General features: G+C 37.9%; 4 non-coding genes across 4 annotated transcripts; 1 reads left to right on the top strand and 3 right to left on the bottom strand.

The window, feature by feature from the left end:
* Positions 1-6,340: 6,340 nt before the first annotated feature.
* Positions 6,341-6,422, bottom strand: TRNAS-GCU (transfer RNA serine (anticodon GCU)). Its single transcript has one exon. It is a non-coding gene; the product is annotated as a tRNA-Ser (tRNA).
* Positions 6,423-7,419: 997 nt separating this feature from the next.
* On the bottom strand, positions 7,420-7,501 carry TRNAS-GCU (transfer RNA serine (anticodon GCU)). Its single transcript has one exon. It is a non-coding gene; the product is annotated as a tRNA-Ser (tRNA).
* A 2,723-nt stretch (positions 7,502-10,224) lies between these two features.
* On the top strand, positions 10,225-10,298 carry TRNAT-AGU (transfer RNA threonine (anticodon AGU)). The gene has a single exon. It is a non-coding gene; the product is annotated as a tRNA-Thr (tRNA).
* A 367-nt stretch (positions 10,299-10,665) lies between these two features.
* Positions 10,666-10,747, bottom strand: TRNAS-GCU (transfer RNA serine (anticodon GCU)). Its single transcript has one exon. It is a non-coding gene; the product is annotated as a tRNA-Ser (tRNA).
* Between the last annotated feature and the right edge of the window lie 8,980 nt (positions 10,748-19,727).

Here is a 19,727-nt window from a genome sequence, read left to right as displayed (position 1 = left end):
TCCTCGATACAGCTTCTGTAAATTTGTCAGTCTTTTAAATGAATGCTCTTCAAAATTTACTTGGCTTCTTAAGTGTTATGACTGAGATTGAAATCTTATTCCATGTTTCTGCTCTACGTGGAATGGAACTCAAGCTCAATATTGTTTTGCTGCGCTAACCAGTTGAATGTTCGATTGGTGCTTCAATCTTCCTTGGATTTCAAATGCATGCCATGTTCTGGTGCTGTGGCTTAGTTGGTTAAAGCGCCTATCTAGTAAACAGGAGATCCTGAGATCAAATCTCAGCAGTACCTTGTTTTCATCTCCTCACAAAGGAGCTTCCTATCTTAAAAATAGGTGTTTCACTTGCGACTGATAGTGCAATTGTGAGATTAAAAATCTCTTCTATCTAAGAGATAATGTAAAACCAGTTGATTTAGTTTTGAAATGCCTCCTTTCTATGCATCTCTAATCCGTTTATCCAATGTCTCTCACCTTTATGTCCTTTGGCTTAGTTGGTCAAAGAGCCTGTTTAGTAAAGAGAAAATCTTGAATTTGAATGCCAGCAGTGCTATTCTTTCTTTATGTCAGTTTGGGGCTTCTTAACTCTCTAAGCAGGCTTTCTAATGTATCACACCTGTTTGTCCTTTGTCTTAGTTGGTCAAAGAGCCTGTTTAGTAAACAGAAAATCTTGAATTTGAATGCCAGCAGTCCTCTTCCTTCTTTATCTCAGTTTAGGGCTGTTTAACTCTCTAAGCAGGCTTTCTAATGTATCACACCTGTTTGTCCTTTGTCTTAGTTTTTTCAAAGAGCCTGTTTAGTAAACAGAAAATCTTGAGTTTGAATGCTAGCAGTCCTCTTCCTTCTTTATCTCAGTTTAGGGCTGTTTAACTCTCTAAGCAGGCTTTCTAATGTATCACACCTGTTTGTCCTTTGTCTTAGTTGGTCAAAGAGCCTATTTAGTAAACAGAAAATCTTGAATTTGAATGCCAGCAGTCCTCTTCCTTCTTTATCTCAGTTTAGGGCTGTTTAACTCTCTAAGCAGGCTTTCTAATGTATCACACCTGTTTGTCCTTTGGCTTAGTTGGTCAAAGAGCCTATTTAGTAAATGGAAAATCTTGATTTTGAATGTCAGCAGTGCTTTCTATTCTTCATCTCATTTTGTGGGTTTTTACCCCAAAAAGTGGACTTTTACTCTTGTTTGTCATCAAATATTAATTTCACACAGCCCTAATATAGTGCAATTGAGAAATAAAATTCTCTGCTGTTGAAACACTTTAAAAGGAATTAGAGGATATAATTTTCTTTACAGAATATAGGATGGCATCAAGCTTTACAAATTAAAACCAGTGGATTTACAGATCTGACTCTGCAAAGTTTGATAGCAGCACAGGAGTATTGTAAACTTTCATGCTTGAAGTGTCCACCGCTTGGGTTAAAAATGAAAACCAAACCATTCAACACGAAAGAAGAAGCAGATTAATCCGACGAGAATGGGATTCGCACCCATGCATGCAGAGAACAATGGATTAGCAGACCATCGCCTTAACCACTCGGCCACCTCGTCTACATAGTGCCCGTGCGTTTAGGTGGGAAGATGTTGAGAGGGTTTTTACCAGTCAGTGTTTTTTCACTGAAGATTGTATGTTGGCTTTTGTCAGAGTTGCCTTATCTCGTCAACTACAGTGCCTGTTGTTTGAAGTTAGCTTGGGGAAAACTCTATCAGAAATGAACCAGTGCTGAGGTTTTTAATATCAATTAGTCATAATTTTTCCTCCTTTTGGTTTTGCCATGGCATTTCTTCAATCTGTCTATTCTGTGTCATAACTTGGAAGCAAAACAAGTCCCAAATTTCAGCTGTGCTAAAAGATGGCTCATTCAATTGCAAAACTTCAAAGCCTTTGTCCTCGATACAGCTTCTGTAAATTTGTCAGTCTTTTAAATGAATGCTCTTCAAAATTTACTTGGCTTCTTAAGTGTTATGACTGAGATTGAAATCTTATTCCATGTTTCTGCTCTACGTGGAATGGAACTCAAGCTCAATATTGTTTTGCTGCGCTAACCAGTTGAATGTTCGATTGGTGCTTCAATCTTCCTTGGATTTCAAATGCATGCCATCTTCTGGTGCTGTGGCTTAGTTGGTTAAATCGCCTGTCTAGTAAACAGGAGATCCTGAGATCGAATCTCAGCAGTACCTTGTTTTCATCTCCTCACAAAGGAGCTTCCTATCTTAAAAATAGGTGTTTCACTTGCGACTGATAGTGCTATTGTGAGATTAAAAATCTCTTCTATCTAAGAGATATAAAGGAAGAAAGATGGCTTCAAGCATGACAATGTAAAACCAGTTGCTTTAGTTTTGAAATGCCTCCTTTCTATGCATCTCTAATCCGTTTATCCAATGTATCTCACCTTTATGTCCTTTGGCTTAGTTGGTCAAAGAGCCTGTTTAGTAAACAGAAAATCTTGAATTTGAATGCCAGCAGTGCTATTCTTTCTTTATGTCAGTTTGGGGCTTCTTAACTCTCTAAGCAGGCTTTCTAATGTATCACACCTGTTTGTCCTTTGTCTTAGTTGGTCAAAGAGCCTGTTTAGTAAACAGAAAATCTTGAATTTGAATGCCAGCAGTCCTCTTCCTTCTTTATCTCAGTTTAGTGCTGTTTAACTCTCTAAGCAGGCTTTCTAATGTATCACACCTGTTTGTCCTTTGTCTTAGTTTTTTCAAAGAGCCTGTTTAGTAAACAGAAAATCTTGAGTTTGAATGCTAGCAGTCCTCTTCCTTTTTTATCTCAGTTTAGTGCTGTTTAACTCTCTAAGCAGGCTTTCTAATGTATCACACCTGTTTGTCCTTTGTCTTAGTTGGTGAAAGAGCCTATTTAGTAAATGGAAAATCTTGAATTTGAATGCCAGCAGTCCTTTTCCTTCTTTATCTCAGTTTAGGGCTGTTTAACTCTCTAAGCAGGCTTTTTAATGTTTCGCACCTGTTTGTCCTTTGGCTTAGTTGGTCAAAGAGCCTATTTAGTAAAAGGAAAATCTTGATTTTGAATGTCAGCAGTGCTTTCTATTCTTCATCTCATTTTGTGGGTTTTTACCCCAAAAAGAGGACTTTTACTCTTGTTTGTCATCAAATATTAATTTCCCACAGCCCTAATATAGTGCAATTGAGAAAAAAAATTCTCTGCTGTTGAAACACTTTAAAAGGAATTAGAGGATATAATTTTCTTTACAGAATATAGGATGGCATCAAGCTTTACAAATTAAAACCAGTGGATTTACAGATCTGACTCTGCAAAGTTTGATAGCAGCACAGGAGTATTGTAAACTTTCATGCTTGAAGTGTCCACCGCTTGGGTTAAAAATGAAACCCAAACCATTCAACACGAAACAAGAAGCAGATTAATCCGACGAGGATGGGATTCGAACCCATGCATGCAGAGCACAATGGATTAGCAGTCCATCTCCTTAACCACTCGGCCACCTCGTCTACATAGTGCCTGTGCATTTAGGTGGGAAGATGTTGAGAGGGTTTTTACCAGTCAGTGTTTTTTCACTGAAGATTGTATGTTGGCTTTTGTCAGAGTTGCCTTATCTCGTCAACTACAGTGCCTGTTGTTTGAAGTTAGCTTGGGGAAAACTCTATCAGAAATGAACCAGTGCTGAGGTTTTTAATATCAATTAGTCATAATTTTTCCTCCTTTTGGTTTTGCCATGGCATTTCTTCAATCTGTCTATTCTGTGTCATAACTTGGAAGCAAAACAAGTCCCAAATTTCAGCTGTGCTAAAAGATGGCTCATTCAATTGCAAAACTTCAAAGCCTTTGTCCTCGATACAGCTTCTGTAAATTTGTCAGTCTTTTAAATGAATGCTCTTCAAAATTTACTTGGCTTCTTAAGTGTTATGACTGAGATTGAAATCTTATTCCATGTTTCTGCTCTACGTGGAATGGAACTCAAGCTCAATATTGTTTTGCTGCGCTAACCAGTTGAATGTTCGATTGGTGCTTCAATCTTCCTTGGATTTCAAATGCATGCCATGTTCTGGTGCTGTGGCTTAGTTTGTTAAAGCGCCTATCTAGTAAACAGGAGATCCTGAGATCAAATCTCAGCAGTACCTTGTTTTCATCTCCTCACAAAGGAGCTTCCTATCTTAAAAATAGGTGTTTCACTTGCGACTGATAGTGCAATTGTGAGATTAAAAATCTCTTCTATCTAAGAGATAATGTAAAACCAGTTGATTTAGTTTTGAAATGCCTCCTTTCTATGCATCTCTAATCCGTTTATCCAATGTCTCTCACCTTTATGTCCTTTGGCTTAGTTGGTCAAAGAGCCTGTTTAGTAAAGAGAAAATCTTGAATTTGAATGCCAGCAGTGCTATTCTTTCTTTATGTCAGTTTGGGGCTTCTTAACTCTCTAAGCAGGCTTTCTAATGTATCACACCTGTTTGTCCTTTGTCTTAGTTGGTCAAAGAGCCTGTTTAGTAAACAGAAAATCTTGAATTTGAATGCCAGCAGTCCTCTTCCTTCTTTATCTCAGTTTAGGGCTGTTTAACTCTCTAAGCAGGCTTTCTAATGTATCACACCTGTTTGTCCTTTGTCTTAGTTTTTTCAAAGAGCCTGTTTAGTAAACAGAAAATCTTGAGTTTGAATGCTAGCAGTCCTCTTCCTTCTTTATCTCAGTTTAGGGCTGTTTAACTCTCTAAGCAGGCTTTCTAATGTATCACACCTGTTTGTCCTTTGTCTTAGTTGGTCAAAGAGCCTATTTAGTAAACAGAAAATCTTGAATTTGAATGCCAGCAGTCCTCTTCCTTCTTTATCTCAGTTTAGGGCTGTTTAACTCTCTAAGCAGGCTTTCTAATGTATCACACCTGTTTGTCCTTTGGCTTAGTTGGTCAAAGAGCCTATTTAGTAAATGGAAAATCTTGATTTTGAATGTCAGCAGTGCTTTCTATTCTTCATCTCATTTTGTGGGTTTTTACCCCAAAAAGTGGACTTTTACTCTTGTTTGTCATCAAATATTAATTTCACACAGCCCTAATATAGTGCAATTGAGAAATAAAATTCTCTGCTGTTGAAACACTTTAAAAGTAATTAGAGGATATAATTTTCTTTACAGAATATAGGATGGCATCAAGCTTTACAAATTAAAACCAGTGGATTTACAGATCTGACTCTGCAAAGTTTGATAGCAGCACAGGAGTATTGTAAACTTTCATGCTTGAAGTGTCCACCGCTTGGGTTAAAAATGAAAACCAAACCATTCAACACGAAAGAAGAAGCAGATTAATCCGACGAGAATGGGATTCGAACCCATGCATGCAGAGAACAATGGATTAGCAGACCATCGCCTTAACCACTCGGCCACCTCGTCTACATAGTGCCCGTGCGTTTAGGTGGGAAGATGTTGAGAGGGTTTTTACCAGTCAGTGTTTTTTCACTGAAGATTGTATGTTGGCTTTTGTCAGAGTTGCCTTATCTCGTCAACTACAGTGCCTGTTGTTTGAAGTTAGCTTGGGGAAAACTCTATCAGAAATGAACCAGTGCTGAGGTTTTTAATATCAATTAGTCATAATTTTTCCTCCTTTTGGTTTTGCCATGGCATTTCTTCAATCTGTCTATTCTGTGTCATAACTTGGAAGCAAAACAAGTCCCAAATTTCAGCTGTGCTAAAAGATGGCTCATTCAATTGCAAAACTTCAAAGCCTTTGTCCTCGATACAGCTTCTGTAAATTTGTCAGTCTTTTAAATGAATGCTCTTCAAAATTTACTTGGCTTCTTAAGTGTTATGACTGAGATTGAAATCTTATTCCATGTTTCTGCTCTACGTGGAATGGAACTCAAGCTCAATATTGTTTTGCTGCGCTAACCAGTTGAATGTTCGATTGGTGCTTCAATCTTCCTTGGATTTCAAATGCATGCCATCTTCTGGTGCTGTGGCTTAGTTGGTTAAAGCGCCTGTCTAGTAAACAGGAGATCCTGAGATCGAATCTCAGCAGTACCTTGTTTTCATCTCCTCACAAAGGAGCTTCCTATCTTAAAAATAGGTGTTTCACTTGCGACTGATAGTGCAATTGTGAGATTAAAAATCTCTTCTATCTAAGAGATATAAAGGAAGAAAGATGGCTTCAAGCATGACAATGTAAAACCAGTTGCTTTAGTTTTGAAATGCCTCCTTTCTATGCATCTCTAATCCGTTTATCCAATGTCTCTCAAGCTTTACAAATTAAAACCAGTGGATTTACAGATCTGACTCTGCAAAGTTTGATAGCAGCAAAGGAGTATTGTAAACTTTCATGCTTGAAGTGTCCACTGCTTGGGTTAAAAATGAAAACCAAACCATTCAACACGAAAGAAGAAGCAGATTAATCTGACGAGGATGGGATTCGAACCCATGCATGCAGAGAACAATGGATTAGCAGTCCATCGCCTTAACCACTCGGCCACCTCGTCTACATAGTGCCCGTGCATTTAGGTGGGAAGATGTTGAGAGGGTTTTTACCAGTCAGTGTTTTTTCACTGAAGATTGTATGTTGGCTTTTGTCAGAGTTGCCTTATCTCGTCAACTACAGTGCCTGTTGTTTGAAGTTAGCTTGGGGAAAACTCTATCAGAAATGAACCAGTGCTGAGGTTTTTAATATCAATTAGTCATAATTTTTCCTCCTTTTGGTTTTGCCATGGCATTTCTTCAATCTGTCTATTCTGTGTCATAACTTGGAAGCAAAACAAGTCCCAAATTTCAGCTGTGCTAAAAGATGGCTCATTCAATTGCAAAACTTCAAAGCCTTTGTCCTCGATACAGCTTCTGTAAATTTGTCAGTCTTTTAAATGAATGCTCTTCAAAATTTACTTGGCTTCTTAAGTGTTATGACTGAGATTGAAATCTTATTCCATGTTTCTGCTCTACGTGGAATGGAACTCAAGCCCAATATTGTTTTGCTGCGCTAACCAGTTGAATGTTCGATTGGTGCTTCAATCTTCCTTGGATTTCAAATGCATGCCATCTTCTGGTGCTGTGGCTTAGTTGGTTAAAGCGCCTCTCTAGTAAACAGGAGATCCTGAGATCGAATCTCAGCAGTACCTTGTTTTCATCTCCTCACAAAGGAGCTTCCTATCTTAAAAATAGGTGTTTCACTTGCGACTGATAGTGCAATTGTGAGATTAAAAATCTCTTCTATCTAAGAGATATAAAGGAAGAAAGATGGCTTCAAGCATGACAATGTAAAACCAGTTGTTTTAGTTTTGAAATGCCTCCTTTCTATGCATCTCTAATCCGTTTATCCAATGTCTCTCAAGCTTTACAAATTAAAACCAGTGGATTTACAGATCTGACTCTGCAAAGTTTGATAGCAGCAAAGGAGTATTGTAAACTTTCATGCTTGAAGTGTCCACTGCTTGGGTTAAAAATGAAAACCAAACCATTCAACACGAAAGAAGAAGCAGATTAATCTGACGAGGATGGGATTCGAACCCATGCATGCAGAGAACAATGGATTAGCAGTCCATCGCCTTAACCACTCGGCCACCTCGTCTACATAGTGCCCGTGCATTTAGGTGGGAAGATGTTGAGAGGGTTTTTACCAGTCAGTGTTTTTTCACTGAAGATTGTATGTTGGCTTTTGTCAGAGTTGCCTTATCTCGTCAACTACAGTGCCTGTTGTTTGAAGTTAGCTTGGGGAAAACTCTATCAGAAATGAACCAGTGCTGAGGTTTTTAATATCAATTAGTCATAATTTTTCCTCCTTTTGGTTTTGCCATGGCATTTCTTCAATCTGTCTATTCTGTGTCATAACTTGGAAGCAAAACAAGTCCCAAATTTCAGCTGTGCTAAAAGATGGCTCATTCAATTGCAAAACTTCAAAGCCTTTGTCCTCGATACAGCTTCTGTAAATTTGTCAGTCTTTTAAATGAATGCTCTTCAAAATTTACTTGGCTTCTTAAGTGTTATGACTGAGATTAAAATCTTATTCCATGTTTCTGCTCTACGTGGAATGGAACTCAAGCTCAATATTGTTTTGCTGCGCTAACCAGTTGAATGTTCGATTGGTGCTTCAATCTTCCTTGGATTTCAAATGCATGCCATCTTCTGGTGCTGTGGCTTAGTTGGTTAAAGCGCCTATCTAGTAAACAGGAGATCCTGAGATCGACTCTCAGCAGTACCTTGTTTTCATCTCCTCACAAAGGAGCTTCCTATCTTAAAAATAGGTGTTTCACTTACGACTGATAGTGCAATTGTGAGATTAAAAATCTCTTCTTTCTAAGAGTTAATGTAAAACCAGTTGCTTTAGTTTTGAAATGCCTCCTTTCTATGCATCTCTAATCCGTTTATCCAATGTATCTCACCTTTATGTCCTTTGGCTTAGTTGGTCAAAGAGCCTGTTTAGTAAGCAGAAAATCTTGAATTTGAATGCCAGCAGTGCTATTCTTTCTTTATGTCAGTTTGGGGCTTCTTAACTCTCTAAGCAGGCTTTCTAATGTATCACACCTGTTTGTCCTTTGTCTTAGTTGGTCAAAGAGCCTGTTTAGTAAACAGAAAATCTTGAATTTGAATGCCAGCAGTGCTATTCTTTCTTTATGTCAGTTTGGGGCTTCTTAACTCTCTAAGCAGGCATCCTAATGTATCACACCTGTTTGTCCTTTGTCTTAGTTGGTCAAAGAGCCTGTTTAGTAAACAGAAAATCTTGAATTTGAATGCCAGCAGTGCTATTCTTTCTTTATGTCAGTTTGGGGCTTCTTAACTCTCTAAGCAGGCTTTCTAATGTATCACACCTGTTTGTCCTTTGTCTTAGTTGGTCAAAGAGCCTGTTTAGTAAACAGAAAATCTTGAATTTGAATGCCAGCAGTCCTCTTCCTTCTTTATCTCAGTTTAGGGCTGTTTAACTCTCTAAGCAGGCTTTCTAATGTATCACACCTGTTTGTCCTTTGTCTTAGTTTTTTCAAAGAGCCTGTTTAGTAAACAGAAAATCTTGAGTTTGAATGCTAGCAGTCCTCTTCCTTTTTTATCTCAGTTTAGTGCTGTTTAACTCTCTAAGCAGGCTTTCTAATGTATCACACCTGTTTGTCCTTTGTCTTAGTTGGTCAAAGAGCCTATTTAGTAAATGGAAAATCTTGAATTTGAATGCCAGCAGTCCTTTTCCTTCTTTATCTCAGTTTAGGGCTGTTTAACTCTCTAAGCAGGCTTTTTAATGTTTCGCACCTGTTTGTCCTTTGGCTTAGTTGGTCAAAGAGCCTATTTAGTAAAAGGAAAATCTTGATTTTGAATGTCAGCAGTGCTTTCTATTCTTCATCTCATTTTGTGGGTTTTTACCCCAAAAAGAGGACTTTTACTCTTGTTTGTCATCAAATATTAATTTCCCACAGCCCTAATATAGTGCAATTGAGAAAAAAAATTCTCTGCTGTTGAAACACTTTAAAAGGAATTAGAGGATATAATTTTCTTTACAGAATATAGGATGGCATCAAGCTTTACAAATTAAAACCAGTGGATTTACAGATCTGACTCTGCAAAGTTTGATAGCAGCACAGGAGTATTGTAAACTTTCATGCTTGTAGTGTCCACTGCTTGGGTTAAAAATGAAAACCAAACCATTCAACACGAAAGAAGATGCAGATTAATCCGACGAGAATGGGATTCGAACCCATGCATGCAGAGAACAATGGATTAGCAGACCATCGCCTTAACCACTCGGCCACCTCGTCTACATAGTGCCCGTGCATTTAGGTGGGAAGATGTTGAGAGGGTTTTTACCAGTCAGTGTTTTTTCACTGAAGATTGTATGTTGGCTTTTGTCAGAGTTGCCTTATCTCGTCAACTACAGTGCCTGTTGTTTGAAGTTAGCTTGGGGAAAACTCTATCAGAAATGAACCAGTGCTGAGGTTTTTAATATCAATTAGTCATAATTTTTCCTCCTTTTGGTTTTGCCATGGCATTTCTTCAATCTGTCTATTCTGTGTCATAACTTGGAAGCAAAACAAGTCCCAAATTTCAGCTGTGCTAAAAGATGGCTCATTCAATTGCAAAACTTCAAAGCCTTTGTCCTCGATACAGCTTCTGTAAATTTGTCAGTCTTTTAAATGAATGCTCTTCAAAATTTACTTGGCTTCTTAAGTGTTATGACTGAGATTGAAATCTTATTCCATGTTTCTGCTCTACGTGGAATGGAACTCAAGCTCAATATTGTTTTGCTGCGCTAACCAGTTGAATGTTCGATTGGTGCTTCAATCTTCCTTGGATTTCAAATGCATGCCATCTTCTGGTGCTGTGGCTTAGTTGGTTAAAGCGCCTGTCTAGTAAACAGGAGATCCTGAGTTCGAATCTCAGCAGTGCCTTGTTTTCATCTCCTCACAAAGAAGCTTCCTATCTTAAAAATAGGTGTTTCACTTGCGACTGATAGTGCAATTGTGAGATTAAAAATCTCTTCTATCTAAGAGATATAAAGGAAGAAAGATGGCTTCAAGCATGACAATGTAAAACCAGTTACTTTAGTTTTGAAATGCCTCCTTTCTATGCATCTCTAATCCGTTTATCCAATGTCTCTCAAGCTTTACAAATTAAAACCAGTGGATTTACAGATCTGACTCTGCAAAGTTTGATAGCAGCACAGGAGTATTGTAAACTTTCATGCTTGAAGTGTCCACTGCTTGGGTTAAAAATGAAAACCAAACCATTCAACACGAAAGAAGAAGCAGATTAATCTGACGAGGATGGGATTCGAACCCATGCATGCAGAGCACAATGGATTAGCAGTCCATCGCCTTAACCACTCGGCCACCTCGTCTACATAGCACCTGTGTGTTTAGGTGGGAAAATGTTGAGAGGGTTTTTACCAGTCAGTGTTTTTTCACTGAAGATTGTATGTTGGCTTTTGTCAGATTTGACTTATCTCGTCAACTACAGTGCCTGTTGTTTGAAGTTAGCTTGGGGAAAACTCTATCAGAAATGAACCAGTGCTGAGGTTTTTAATATCAATTAGTCATAATTTTTCCTCCTTTTGGTTTTGCCATGGCATTTCTTCAATCTGTCTATTCTGTGTCATAACTTGGAAGCAAAACAAGTCCCAAATTTCAGCTGTGCTAAAAGATGGCTCATTCAATTGCAAAACTTCAAAGCCTTTGTCCTCGATACAGCTTCTGTAAATTTGTCAGTCTTTTAAATGAATGCTCTTCAAAATTTACTTGGCTTCTTAAGTGTTATGACTGAGATTAAAATCTTATTCCATGTTTCTGCTCTACGTGGAATGGAACTCAAGCTCAATATTGTTTTGCTGCGCTAACCAGTTGAATGTTCGATTGGTGCTTCAATCTTCCTTGGATTTCAAATGCATGCCATCTTCTGGTGCTGTGGCTTAGTTGGTTAAAGCGCCTATCTAGTAAACAGGAGATCCTGAGATCGAATCTCAGCAGTACCTTGTTTTCATCTCCTCACAAAGGAGCTTCCTATCTTAAAAATAGGTGTTTCACTTACGACTGATAGTGCAATTGTGAGATTAAAAATCTCTTCTTTCTAAGAGTTAATGTAAAACCAGTTGATTTAGTTTTGAAATGCCTCCTTTCTATGCATCTCTAATCCGTTTATCCAATGTATCTCACCTTTATGTCCTTTGGCTTAGTTGGTCAAAGAGCCTGTTTAGTAAACAGAAAATCTTGAATTTGAATGCCAGCAGTGCTATTCTTTCTTTATGTCAGTTTGGGGCTTCTTAACTCTCTAAGCAGGCTTTCTAATGTATCACACCTGTTTGTCCTTTGTCTTAGTTGGTCAAAGAGCCTGTTTAGTAAACAGAAAATCTTGAATTTGAATGCCAGCAGTGCTATTCTTTCTTTATGTCAATTTGGGGTTTCTTAACTCTCTAAGCAGGCATCCTAATGTATCACACCTGTTTGTCCTTTGTCTTAGTTGGTCAAAGAGCCTGTTTAGTAAACAGAAAATCTTGAATTTGAATGCCAGCAGTGCTATTCTTTCTTTATGTCAGTTTGGGGCTTCTTAACTCTCTAAGCAGGCTTTCTAATGTATCACACCTGTTTGTCCTTTGTCTTAGTTGGTCAAAGAGCCTGTTTAGTAAACAGAAAATCTTGAATTTGAATGCCAGCAGTCCTCTTCCTTCTTTATCTCAGTTTAGGGCTGTTTAACTCTCTAAGCAGGCTTTCTAATGTATCACACCTGTTTGTCCTTTGTCTTAGTTTTTTCAAAGAGCCTGTTTAGTAAACAGAAAATCTTGAGTTTGAATGCTAGCAGTCCTCTTCCTTTTTTATCTCAGTTTAGTGCTGTTTAACTCTCTAAGCAGGCTTTCTAATGTATCACACCTGTTTGTCCTTTGTCTTAGTTGGTCAAAGAGCCTATTTAGTAAATGGAAAATCTTGAATTTGAATGCCAGCAGTCCTTTTCCTTCTTTATCTCAGTTTAGGGCTGTTTAACTCTCTAAGCAGGCTTTTTAATGTTTCGCACCTGTTTGTCCTTTGGCTTAGTTGGTCAAAGAGCCTATTTAGTAAAAGGAAAATCTTGATTTTGAATGTCAGCAGTGCTTTCTATTCTTCATCTCATTTTGTGGGTTTTTACCCCAAAAAGAGGACTTTTACTCTTGTTTGTCATCAAATATTAATTTCCCACAGCCCTAATATAGTGCAATTGAGAAAAAAAATTCTCTGCTGTTGAAACACTTTAAAAGGAATTAGAGGATATAATTTTCTTTACAGAATATACGATGGCATCAAGCTTTACAAATTAAAACCAGTGGATTTACAGATCTGACTCTGCAAAGTTTGATAGCAGCACAGGAGTATTGTAAACTTTCATGCTTGAAGTGTCCACCGCTTGGGTTAAAAATGAAAACCAAACCATTCAACACGAAAGAAGAAGCAGATTAATCCGACGAGGATGGGATTCGAACCCATGCATGCAGAGCACAATGGATTAGCAGTCCATCGCCTTAACCACTCGTCCACCTCGTCTACATAGTTCCTGTGCGTTTAGGTGGGAAGATGTTGAGAGGGTTTTTACCAGTCAGTGTTTTTTCACTGAGGATTGTATGTTGGCTTTTGTCAGATTTGACTTATCTCGTCAACTACAGTGCCTGTTGTTTGAGGTTAGCTTGGGGAAAACTCTATCAGAAATGAACCAGTGCTGAGGTTTTTAATATCAATTAGTCATAATTTTTCCTCCTTTTGGTTTTGCCATGGCATTTCTTCAATCTGTCTATTCTGTGTCATAACTTGGAAGCAAAACAAGTCCCAAATTTCAACTGTGCTAAAAGATGGCTCATTCAATTGCAAAACTTCAAAGCCTTTGTCCTCGATACAGCTTCTGTAAATTTGTCAGTCTTTTAAATGAATGCTCTTCAAAATTTACTTGGCTTCTTAAGTGTTATGACTGAGATTGAAATCTTATTCCATGTTTCTGCTCTACGTGGAATGGAACTCAAGCTCAATATTGTTTTGCTGCGCTAACCAGTTGAATGTTCGATTGGTGCTTCAATCTTCCTTGGATTTCAAATGCATGCCATCTTCTGGTGCTGTGGCTTAGTTGGTTAAAGCGCCTGTCTAGTAAACAGGATGATCCTCACAAAGAAGCTTCCTTTCTTAAAAATAGGTGTTTCACTTGCGACTGATAGTGCAATTGTGAGATTAAAAATCTCTTCTATCTAAGAGATATAAAGGAAGAAAGATGGCTTCAAGCATGACAATGTAAAACCAGTTGATTTAGTTTTGAAATGCCTCCTTTCTAGGCATCTCTAATCAGTTTATCCAATGTATCTCACCTTTATGTCCTTTGGCTTAGTTGGTCAAAGAGCCTGTTTAGTAAACAGAAAATCTTGAATTTGAATGCCAGCAGTGCTATTCTTTCTTTATGTCAGTTTGGGGCTTCTTAACTCTCTAAGCAGGCTTTCTAATGTATCACACCTGTTTGTCCTTTGTCTTAGTTGGTCAAAGAGCCTGTTTAGTAAACAGAAAATCTTGAATTTGAATGCCAGCAGTCCTCTTCCTTCTTTATCTCAGTTTAGGGCTGTTTAACTCTCTAAGCAGGCTTTCTAATGTATCACACCTGTTTGTCCTTTGTCTTAGTTTTTTCAAAGAGCCTGTTTAGTAAACAGAAAATCTTGAGTTTGAATGCTAGCAGTCCTCTTCCTTCTTTATCTCAGTTTAGGGCTGTTTAACTCTCTAAGCAGGCTTTCTAATGTATCACACCTGTTTGTCCTTTGTCTTAGTTGGTCAAAGAGCCTATTTAGTAAACAGAAAATCTTGAATTTGAATGCCAGCAGTCCTCTTCCTTCTTTATCTCAGTTTAGGGCTGTTTAACTCTCTAAGCAGGCTTTCTAATGTATCACACCTGTTTGTCCTTTGGCTTAGTTGGTCAAAGCGCCTATTTAGTAAATGGAAAATCTTGATTTTGAATGTCAGCAGTGCTTTCTATTCTTCATCTCATTTTGTGGGTTTTTACCCCAAAAAGAGGACTTTTACTCTTGTTTGTCATCAAATATTAATTTCCCACAGCCCTAATATAGTGCAATTGAGAAATAAAATTCTCTGCTGTTGAAACACTTTAAAAGGAATTAGAGGATATAATTTTCTTTACAGAATATAGGATGGCATCAAGCTTTACAAATTAAAACCAGTGGATTTACAGATCTGACTCTGCAAAGTTTGATAGCAGCACAGGAGTATTGTAAACTTTCATGCTTGAAGTGTCCACCGCTTGGGTTAAAAATGAAAACCAAACCTTTCAACACGAAAGAAGAAGCAGATTAATCCAACGAGGATGGGATTCGAACCCATGCATGCAGAGAACAATGGATTAGCAGTCCATCGCCTTAACCACTCGGCCACCTTGTCTACATAGTGCCCGTGCATTTAGGTGGGAAGATGTTGAGAGGGTTTTTACCAGTCAGTGTTTTTTCACTGAAGATTGTATGTTGGCTTTTGTCAGAGTTGCCTTATCTCGTCAACTACAGTGCCTGTTGTTTGAAGTTAGCTTGGGGAAAACTCTATCAGAAATGAACCAGTACTGAGGTTTTTAATATCAATTAGTCATAATTTTTCCTCCTTTTGGTTTTGCCATGGCATTTCTTCAATCTGTCTATTCTGTGTCATAACTTGGAAGCAAAACAAGTCCCAAATTTCAGCTGTGCTAAAAGATGGCTCATTCAATTGCAAAACTTCAAAGCCTTTGTCCTCGATACAGCTTCTGTAAATTTGTCAGTCTTTTAAATGAATGCTCTTCAAAATTTACTTGGCTTCTTAAGTGTTATGACTGAGATTAAAATCTTATTCCATGTTTCTGCTCTACGTGGAATGGAACTCAAGCTCAATATTGTTTTGCTGCGCTAACCAGTTGAATGTTCGATTGGTGCTTCAATCTTCCTTGGATTTCAAATGCATGCCATCTTCTGGTGCTGTGGCTTAGTTGGTTAAACCGCCTATCTAGTAAACAGGAGATCCTGAGATCAAATCTCAGCAGTACCTTGTTTTCATCTCCTCACAAAGGAGCTTCCTATCTTAAAAGTAGGTGTTTCACTTACGACGGATAGTGCAATTGTGAGATTAAAAATCTCTTCTTTCTAAGAGTTAATGTAAAACCAGTTGATTTAGTTTTGAAATGCCTCCTTTCTATGCATCTCTAATCCGTTTATCCAATGTATCTCACCTTTATGTCCTTTGGCTTAGTTGGTCAAAGAGCCTGTTTAGTAAACAGAAAATCTTGAATTTGAATGTCAGCAGTGCTATTCTTTCTTTATGTCAGTTTGGGGCTTCTTAACTCTCTAAGCAGGCTTTCTAATGTATCACACCTGTTTGTCCTTTGTCTTAGTTGGTCAAAGAGCCTGTTTAGTAGACAGAAAATCTTGAATTTGAATGCCAGCAGTGCTATTCTTTCTTTATGTCAGTTTGGGGCTTCTTAACTCTCTAAGCAGGCATCCTAATGTATCACACCTGTTTGTCCTTTGTCTTAGTTGGTCAAAGAGCCTGTTTAGTAAACAGAAAATCTTGAATTTGAATGCCAGCATTGCTATTCTTTCTTTATGTCAGTTTGGGGCTTCTTAACTCTCTAAGCAGGCTTTCTAATGTATCACACCTGTTTGTCCTTTGTCTTAGTTGGTCAAAGAGCCTGTTTAGTAAACAGAAAATCTTGAATTTGAATGCCAGCAGTCCTCTTCCTTCTTTATCTCAGTTTAGGGCTGTTTAACTCTCTAAGCAGGCTTTCTAATGTATCACACCTGTTTGTCCTTTGTCTTAGTTTTTTCAAAGAGCCTGTTTAGTAAACAGAAAATCTTGAGTTTGAATGCTAGCAGTCCTCTTCCTTTTTTATCTCAGTTTAGTGCTGTTTAACTCTCTAAGCAGGCTTTCTAATGTATCACACCTGTTTGTCCTTTGTCTTAGTTGGTCAAAGAGCCTATTTAGTAAATGGAAAATCTTGAATTTGAATGCCAGCAGTCCTTTTCCTTCTTTATCTCAGTTTAGGGCTGTTTAACTCTCTAAGCAGGCTTTTTAATGTTTCGCACCTGTTTGTCCTTTGGCTTAGTTGGTCAAAGAGCCTATTTAGTAAAAGGAAAATCTTGATTTTGAATGTCAGCAGTGCTTTCTATTCTTCATCTCATTTTGTGGGTTTTTACCCCAAAAAGAGGACTTTTACTCTTGTTTGTCATCAAATATTAATTTCCCACAGCCCTAATATAGTGCAATTGAGAAAAAAAATTCTCTGCTGTTGAAACACTTTAAAAGGAATTAGAGGATATAATTTTCTTTACAGAATATACGATGGCATCAAGCTTTACAAATTAAAACCAGTGGATTTACAGATCTGACTCTGCAAAGTTTGATAGCAGCACAGGAGTATTGTAAACTTTCATGCTTGAAGTGTCCACCGCTTGGGTTAAAAATGAAAACCAAACCATTCAACACGAAAGAAGAAGCAGATTAATCCGACGAGGATGGGATTCGAACCCATGCATGCAGCGCACAATGGATTAGCAGTCCATCGCCTAAACCACTCGTCCACCTCGTCTACATAGCGCCTGTGCGTTTAGGTGGGAAGATGTTGAGAGGGTTTTTACCAGTCAGTGTTTTTTCACTGAAGATTGTATGTTGGCTTTTGTCAGATTTGACTTATCTCGTCAACTACAGTGCCTGTTGTTTGAAGTTAGCTTGGGGAAAACTCTATCAGAAATGAACCAGTGCTGAGGTTTTTAATATCAATTAGTCATAATTTTTCCTCCTTTTGGTTTTGCCATGGCATTTCTTCAATCTGTCTATTCTGTGTCATAACTTGGAAGCAAAACAAGTCCCAAATTTCAGCTGTGCTAAAAGATGGCTCATTCAATTGCAAAACTTCAAAGCCTTTGTCCTCGATACAGCTTCTGTAAATTTGTCAGTCTTTTAAATGAATGCTCTTCAAAATTTACTTGGCTTCTTAAGTGTTATGACTGAGATTGAAATCTTATTCCATGTTTCTGCTCTACGTGGAATGGAACTCAAGCTCAATATTGTTTTGCTGCGCTAACCAGTTGAATGTTCGATTGGTGCTTCAATCTTCCTTGGATTTCAAATGCATGCCATCTTCTGGTGCTGTGGCTTAGTTGGTTAAAGCGCCTGTCTAGTAAACAGGATGATCCTCACAAAGAAGCTTCCTATCTTAAAAATAGGTGTTTAACTTGAGACTGATAGTGCAATTGTGAGATTAAAAATCTCTTCTATCTAAGAGATATAAAGGAAGAAAGATGGCTTCAAGCATGACAATGTAAAACCAGTTGATTTAGTTTTGAAATGCCTCCTTTCTATGCATCTCTTATCCATTTATCCAATGTATCTCACCTTTATGTCCTTTGGCTTAGTTGGTCAAAGAGCCTGTTTAGTAAACAGAAAATCTTGAATTTGAATGCCAGCAGTGCTATTCTTTCTTTATGTCAGTTTGGGGCTTCTTAACTCTCTAAGCAGGCTTTCTAAAGTATCACACCTGTTTGTCCTTTGTCATAGTTGGTCAAAGAGCCTGTTTAGTAAACAGAAAATCTTGAATTTGAATGCCAGCAGTCCTCTTCCTTCTTTATCTCAGTTTAGGGCTGTTTAACTCTCTAAGCAGGCTTTCTAATGTATCACACCTGTTTGTCCTTTGTCTTAGTTGGTCAAAGAGCCTATTTAGTAAATGGAAAATCTTGAATTTGAATGCCAGCAGTCCTTTTCCTTCTTTATCTCAGTTTAGGGCTGTTTAACTCTCTAAGCAGGCTTTTTAATGTTTCGCACCTGTTTGTCCTTTGGCTTAGTTGTTCAAAGAGCCTATTTAGTAAAAGGAAAATCTTGATTTTGAATGTCAGCAGTGCTTTCTATTCTTCATCTCATTTTGTGGGTTTTTACCCCAAAAAGAGGACTTTTACTCTTGCTTGTCATCAAATATTAATTTCCCATAGCCCTAATATAGTGCAATTGAGAAAAAAAATTCTCTGCTGTTGAAACACTTTAAAAGGAATTAGAGGATATAATTTTCTTTACAGAATATAGGATGGCATCAAGCTTTACAAATTAAAACCAGTGGATTTACAGATCTGACTCTGCAAAGTTTGATAGCAGCACAGGAGTATTGTAAACTTTCATGCTTGAAGTGTCCACCGCTTGGGTTAAAAATGAAAACCAAACCATTCAACACGAAAGAAGAAGCAGATTAATACGACGAGGATGGGATTCGAACCCATGCATGCAGAGCACAATGGATTAGCAGTCCATCGCCTTAACCACTCGTCCACCTCGTCTACATAGCGCCTGTGCGTTTAGGTGGGAAGATGTTGAGAGGGTTTTTACCAGTCAGTGTTTTTTCACTGAAGATTGTATGTTGGCTTTTGTCAGAGTTGCCTTATCTCGTCAACTACAGTGCCTGTTGTTTGAAGTTAGCTTGGGGAAAACTCTATCAGAAATGAACCAGTGCTGAGGTTTTTAATATCAATTAGTCATAATTTTTCCTCCTTTTGGTTTTGCCATGGCATTTCTTCAATCTGTCTATTCTGTGTCATAACTTGGAAGCAAAACAAGTCCCAAATTTCAGCTGTGCTAAAAGATGGCTCATTCAATTGCAAAACTTCAAAGCCTTTGTCCTTGATACAGCTTCTGTAAATTTGTCAGTCTTTTAAATGAATGCTCTTCAAAATTTACTTGGCTTCTTAAGTGTTATGACTGAGATTGAAATCTTATTCCATGTTTCTGCTCTATGTGGAATGGAACTCAAGCTCAATATTGTTTTGCTGCGCTAACCAGTTGAATGTTCGATTGGTGCTTCAATCTTCCTTGGATTTCAAATGCATGCCATTTTCTGGTGCTGTGGCTTAGTTGGTTAAAGCGCCTGTCTAGTAAACAGGAGATCCTGACTTCGAATCTCAGCAGTGCCTTGTTTTCATCTCCTCACAAAGAAGCATCCTATCTTAAAAATAGGTGTTTCACTTGAGACTGATAGTGCAATTGTGAGATTAAAAATCTCTTCTATCTAAGAGATATAAAGGAAGAAAGATGGCTTCAAGCATGTCAATGTAAAACCAGTTGATTTAGTTTTGAAATGCCTCCTTTCTATGCATCTCTAATCCATTTATACAATGTATCTCACCTTTGTGTCCTTTGGCTTAGTTGGTCAAAGAGCCTGTTTAGTAAACAGAAAATCTTGAATTTGAATGCCAGCAGTGCTATTCTTTCTTTATGTCAGTTTGGGGCTTCTTAACTCTCTAAGCAGGCTTTCTAAAGTATCACACCTGTTTGTCCTTTGTCATAGTTGGTCAAAGAGCCTGTTTAGTAAACAGA

This window comes from Dendrobates tinctorius, unplaced genomic scaffold (assembly GCF_039654945.1).
Source record: "Dendrobates tinctorius isolate UK_male_01 unplaced genomic scaffold, ASM3965494v1 ptg000204l, whole genome shotgun sequence".
NCBI classification, from domain to species: Eukaryota; Metazoa; Chordata; class Amphibia; order Anura; family Dendrobatidae; genus Dendrobates; species Dendrobates tinctorius.
This window is presented reverse-complemented; position numbering and strand designations above follow the sequence as displayed.